The sequence below is a fragment of the Mustela nivalis genome, assembly GCF_964662115.1.
Source record: "Mustela nivalis genome assembly, chromosome: 16".
In the NCBI taxonomy this organism is placed as follows: Eukaryota; Metazoa; Chordata; class Mammalia; order Carnivora; family Mustelidae; genus Mustela; species Mustela nivalis.
In genome coordinates, this window is record NC_139035.1 from 3,170,989 (window position 1) to 3,177,270 (window position 6,282).

At 45.6% G+C, this 6,282-nt stretch overlaps 1 long non-coding RNA gene across 2 annotated transcripts; it reads left to right on the forward strand.

The window, feature by feature from the left end:
- Window positions 1-237: 237 nt before the first annotated feature.
- Window positions 238-5,658, forward strand: LOC309849851. Of its 2 annotated transcripts, XR_014303949.1 has the most exons (3): window positions 249-377; window positions 1,217-1,431; window positions 3,348-5,658. It is a non-coding gene; the product is annotated as an uncharacterized lncRNA (long non-coding RNA). The 2 variants fall into 2 exon arrangements; XR_014303948.1 differs by lacking the exon at window positions 1,217-1,431 and having other exon boundaries at window positions 238-377.
- The last annotated feature ends 624 nt before the right edge of the window (window positions 5,659-6,282 follow it).

Here is a 6,282-nt window from a genome sequence, read left to right on the forward strand (position 1 = left end):
AGGTGTAGACTGCATTACATTACATTTACTTCCAACTGAATTAAATTTATCTATTGACCCAGATTTTCATGATGCTATTAAAGTACATGTTCTACATTAGCTTCAATAGCTCTGGGGATTCTATGAAGCTGAACGGCAAGGTTCAGAATAGACTCCTGACCACAGAGGCAAAGGCCAAGGAAAGATCAATAAAAACTGCAAATAACTGTGTGCTTAGAAAAGAGATTTTAGCACAAGGGAGTGAGTAAGATGTTGGTCAATAATGGAAGAGCAGTGCCTAATTCTGCCTCGTCCTGTAAACCGTTTACCTGAGAGACCCCAACTTGGAATTTACCCAGGAGAAGACTCACTGGCCAGCATTTTAGATTTAACAACGGGTGAGTCCAAGGTCTATAATCTGTGGGAAATGGGAAATTGGCCTTTAAGAAATGGAATAGACTGAAGCTTAAATCCAGCCGGATGGGACCATTCTAATGGGGTTAAAACACAAACAAGTGCTGTGAATTAAAACCACTGAGTCTTGAAAATCCTGGAGGCAGGGAGAGTCCCACCTTTATTTGAGGGCCCTGCTCTGTTGATGTAGTTTTGGAATACAGGTTTGGTGGGTGAGGTCTGGAGCCCACGACCAAGAAAGAATTCTTGAGACGTCTTTCCTGCAAAATGGCAGTTTTATTAAGCCATAGGGACACCACCTGTGGGCAGAAAGAGCGGCTGCCCTGGGGTGTTGAGAAGTGGCTGAGTATATACCCCTAAACTGGGAGAAAGTAAGGAAAAGGGAGGTTTCAAAAGGATTTTCATATGTTAAAGAAGACCTTCCGGATGCTGGAGGCCTGGCTATTATCAAGCTAAGATTGTTTTTCCCTCTAGAAAGGCATTAACATTAAGATGTTGGGAGATTCCCGGAAGAACACCACACGGGGTCCACCCAGGAGTGGGGGTGGGGGAGGCTGCGGGGTGACTGCTTGTGTTTTGTCCTCCCCAGCCTTCTGCTTCCTCACCACTAGGAGGGTGTTCTCAGACAGAAAAAGGTTTAGAGTTGATTTCCTTATTTGAAGTTCTATTATTCTATTCCTAAGAATGTAAGAATGAAGATTTTGAGTTGAATCAGTTTTTCCAATGTTTTTATTCAAAAGCAGAGCAATTTACTAAATCCTTTCTTCTCAAAATCCATGATATCAAAATAGCTCTGATAAGTATCATTGTCTCCCTTTTGCAGATGAGGAAAACTGAGGCTCAGGGTGCCTGGCTGTCTCAGCTGGAAGAGACTGCAACTCTTGATCTCTGGGCTGTGAGTTCAAGCTCCACATGGGGCATAGAGCTTACATAAGAAAGAAAAGGAAGGAAAAGAAAGGGAAGGAAGGAAAAACAGAAAAGGGAGAAGGAGTGAAGGAAGGAAGGAAGAGGAAAGAAAGAAAGAAGGAAGGAAGGAAGGTAGGTAAGAAAGAAGAAAACTGAGACTCAAAGAAGTTAAATAACATAAAATTAGGGTATGGCATGACCATGGTTGAAATCTTGGTTCAGCTGATTCCATACCAGCTAAAGTAGGTAGGGAATGGATGGAAGGGCTAAGACAATAGATGTTCACTAAGTAGGATGTTCTCCCTAGGGGGCAAAAGAAACTATTAAAACACTGATTTTAGTGGCGATTGGCTGGCTCAGTCAGTGGAGTGTACAACTCTTGATCTTGGGGTTGTTGAGTTCAAGCCCCTGTATTGGGTGTAGAAATTATTTAAAAATAATTTTTTTTATTTTTTTAATTTTTCTAAAATATTTTATTTATTTATTTGACAGAGATCACAGGTAGGCAGAGAGGCAGGCAGAGAGGGGAAAGCAGGCTCCCCGCTGAGCAGAGAGCCCAATGCGGGGCTCGATCCCAGGACCCTGGGATCATGACCTGAGCCAAAGGCAGAGGCTTAACCCACTGAGCCACCCAGGCATCCCTAAAAATAAAATCTTTCTTAAAAAATTGATTTTATCTAAATTCCTCTGCCGAGAAATGAGAGGAAGCAGCAGTGTTTGTTTTCAATAAACCCAGGTACATAAATCATCCTACAACGATAGTTACTTATTTAAGAAGTTGATACTTAGCAATTTAGATGACTTTCAATTTATTGTTGTATTTTTTGTTCTTGGGCAACAAAAGGCAGGCTCACTAACCCAGCCTAAGATGCCAATGATTTTCTCAAAATTAATGTTGTTATTTAATGTTGGCAGACCTATTAAATTCATTTTAAGCACATTTTCTTATATGTTATTAAAGGTAGGTGAATCTATAGTACGGGGACTTGGTTTTGTGATCATAGAAGCAACAGTTAATGGGCAGTAAAGCCTTAACCAATGTGTGGAATAGGCCAGGTCAGGCTATGTTGGTCAGAGGAGGGATCAGGGCATATGCTCAGGGCATCTGATAAAAACTAAAAGTCCTATTAGGTGGAAAAAGAAGTACTGAATGGGTACTTTCCTGAGTGAGACAATTTTTAAAAAGAACAAAATCAAGGACTAACTGTTAACTTGCAAATAAAAATGCTAAGAGGATGGAAGAAATAAATCAAAATACCAAGGCAGGTCACCTTCTGTGAAGTGGGGGGACCAGCCGCCCCGCTTCCAAGTTAGGCCTGAGTCAAGGCTGTCAGTACATCCCAATGTGCAAATCCCCTACCACCAGGAAAATGTCCCTTTGCCCTAAAGAATAGCTCCAATTCCTCCCAGAGGAAGAGGTTTAGAGTCACAGTCCTAAACTGAGACAGTTGCAAGTGATTTCATTAATCCTTTGTTCTCCTAAACCAGCCAAGTATTTGATTCAGAATATCAAATCCTACTCTTCACTTACTCTAAGGGGAAGTCTGTTTCCCATCCATAAAATGTGTTAGCGACGCACGTGGGTGGCTCAGTCCGTTAAGCATCTGGCTCTGGCTCAGTTCCTCAGTTCAGGATCCGGGGGTCCTGGCATCCAGCCCCTCATCAAGCTCCCTGCTCAACAGGGGGTCCACTTCTCCCTCTCCCTCTGCCCCTCCCCCTGCTCATACTCCCTCTCTCTCTCTCTCTCATCTCTCTCAAAAAGTAGTAAAATCTTTTTTTTTTTTTTAATGGGTTGACTTGAACAATATCTTGAACCCATCTGGCTCAAGAACTTCCATGATTCTCTAAGAGTGGGCTCGTAGGACGAACTGACAGGAGAGACTTCTAACAGGGTAAGGGGAACCTTTCCCAGAAGGACTGCTCACCGTGCACTGAGAAACATGAACAGGTCAATGAGTATAAGAACAGCACCTGAAACAGAAGAGGCGACACATTAGGGCCACTTTGTACTTCCCCATCCACATTCAGAATCCCATATTCTGTTCTAGGAAACACATGCTCACAACGGTACCGATAACATGGAAGGTAATCAGAAGAGGGCGGTCAGGACAGTGAGGCATGAGGAACCTTCGTCTGTCAAGAACATCAGAAGGCTGGGGGTTGGGAAACACTTGGAACTCCCAGACGAGAGAGGTCCTCCCACAGGCTGACCATCCAAACTACCGAGGAGTGCAAACCAGAGAAAGAAACTGTACACGGACTGACCGCCCAGCCTCTCCGAAGATTGCCGGGACCAGTGTCAGTTCGCCTCAACTCTCTGTTTGCCTTAGTGACCCGTGACAGTCCAAGTTTCCGGAGATCATCTACCGTCACCAGACTCTTCTCCCCATACAGCCCTGTACTACCTGACCGGCCCAATCTTCCTGAAGCACCCAGACTTTTCTACTACATCCTGTGGAATTCACTGAGGTCACTGGCAAACATCTCCTTTTTTCCAATACTTCTCTGAGCATTCCCTACTGTGTGATCCCCAGTCGTATCTGAGGGTACATGGCTCCTCCTGGAGATTTCTCATGCAAGTGAGATTCTTTCCTTCCACATTCAACAGACCACAATGCCAGGGTTTGGTTCCCCTCCCCGCTCCCACAAAAATTCAGCTCTCTAAAGAACATGCCATTGGAATCTCAACTCCACTACCTCTTGGTTTTGCAACCATCTGTCAACCTCCCATTGCTCACCCTCGCTCCTGGAGGCTTTAAAGCTCCTGCTTTTCTATGTCCCTCACTGGCATCAACTGTTGTCACCTGTCTTGGTGATCCCACAGCCAAGTCTGAGCCAACCAACAACTTGGCCTTTCAGGTCCTTGACCCCTTCATCTCCGATGAGTACTTCCTGTCTTTGAAATGCTACTCCGGCCCTCCCATTCTCAGACCACCATTTTCCAGGTCTCCAGATTGCCTGCTCCCCTCAGGAAGCCTTCAGCCTCCCCAGAAACCCAGCACTTCCACTGTCCAGTTTTACTCTCCTTACCCATTTCTCCAGCTTGTCCTCTTATGGTTCATCATTATAATCACCCCCTTGATCGCACCATGAAGTGCCCCGCCCCTCTCTTTATTTTTCTTAGTTGGAAGCAAAATTTGCTCTGGTGATAACCCAGTCTCTACCTACCCAGCACCTGCACCCAGACATCCAAAAGTGGTTCAATTAATGAACATACAGCAGTGCTGACTGGTTCTAACTTTAAAATCATGGTCACGGGGGCACCTGGGTGGCTCAATTGGTTAAAGCCTCTGCCGCTCAGGTCATGATCCCAGGGTCTTGGGATCGAGCCCCGCATCAGGCTCTCTGCTCAGCAGGAAGCCTGCTTCCCTTCCTCTCTCTCTCTCTCTCTCTCTGCCTGCCTCTCTGCCTACTTGTGATCTGTCTGTCAAATAAAGGAATAATTTTTTAAAATCTTAAAAAATAATAATATAAAATAAAATCATGGTCACGGGTCTCAGTGACGTTCTTGACAGGGTGGAGCAATCGCACGTTGTACCCTAGTAAATTCACCTTTCCTCTCACCCAAATGTCTGTTTCATCCTTCTTTCTCTTCAAAGTTCTCCAAAGCCCATTTTCCCAGCCCCTCTTGGCTGTGTCTTTCTTCCCCCAAATGGGGTTCAGTTCTCAGCTCTCTTCTCTTTGTACCTACACTCTCCCCAAAACTTATCCAGGCCATGTATTTAATTACCAAGTGTACAGTGAACACCAAGATTTACTTCTCCTTGAGGCCCGAGATGTGGCCATCCTACCAACAGCTAGCTCCCCTTGAATGTCCAACAGGCACCTCAAATTTATCACAGCCAAAATCCCTGTTTCCCACACCAAAACTCTGCCTCTCCTCCAATTATTTCCATTTCATTTCCTGAGTTGCTCAAGCCAAAAACATAGGAGTTATCCCTGGTTTCTTTCTTTCACTCACTCCCTCCACCCAATCTGCCAGCAGGCTCTGGGTACTTCGTAACTAAGGAGCGGAAACCGACTCATTAAAACCTTCACAGCTGCCATGTGAACCCAAGCCCCCACCCCTTACTGTCTCATCTGGACAAAAAACCAATACTCTCCCTGCTTCTACCCTCACCCTCTGAATCCATTCTCCCTTTGGCTGTCAAAATATACACTTCCCTGCGCGCCTGGGTGGCTCAGTTGGTTAAGCGACTGCCTTCAGCTCAGGTCATGATCCCCGGATTGGGCTCCTTGCTCAGCAGGAAGCCTGCTTCTCCCCCCACCCCCACTCCCCCTGCTTGTGTTCCCTCTCTCGCTGTGTGTCTCTCTCTCCCTCTCTGCCGAATAAATAAATAAATATCTTTAAAACACACACATACACACACTTCCCTACTTGAAAACCTTCAATAGCTTCTGTACCCACTTATAATGGATTCTAGACTCCACAGAAAACCTTCTCTGTTCCAGCGACCCGTGTAATGCCTGGCCTCACCTCCTACCCCTCTCCTGCTCTATCACCAGCTCTGGCCTCGCAGTTCTTCTCACGGTGACCTGAACATGCGCACGGGAAGAAAATCACTCTTCCCCCCACTCTCTTAGGTGTAGTGCCTGGGGTCCCACAAGCTGACAAAGGACAGATCAACCAGAGAAAGTATATTATGTATTCATACAGAAGCCTTTATGGTAAGGGGGGTGGAACATGGATAGAACCGGGGGCTGTACACCGTTTAACGCAGAGCAATGAACTGCAGCAGTGACGAGACGAAGAAAACGGCTTCAAGGACTGGTAAGTTACGAGAAGTTAAATCTAGGATAGGAGCAAATGGAAGATAAAGGCTATTAGAAGATTTGTTACACAGACCCAATCTCACACAGCCTCTGGCACTGGCAATGAGACTGTTTCTAGTGATGAGAGTCCTCTTCTTTCTGGTTCGGAAGGAGAGGGGTAGACTTTCACTAAGAGAAGTGTATCCTCCGTCCTAGACACGAAGCAGGTGG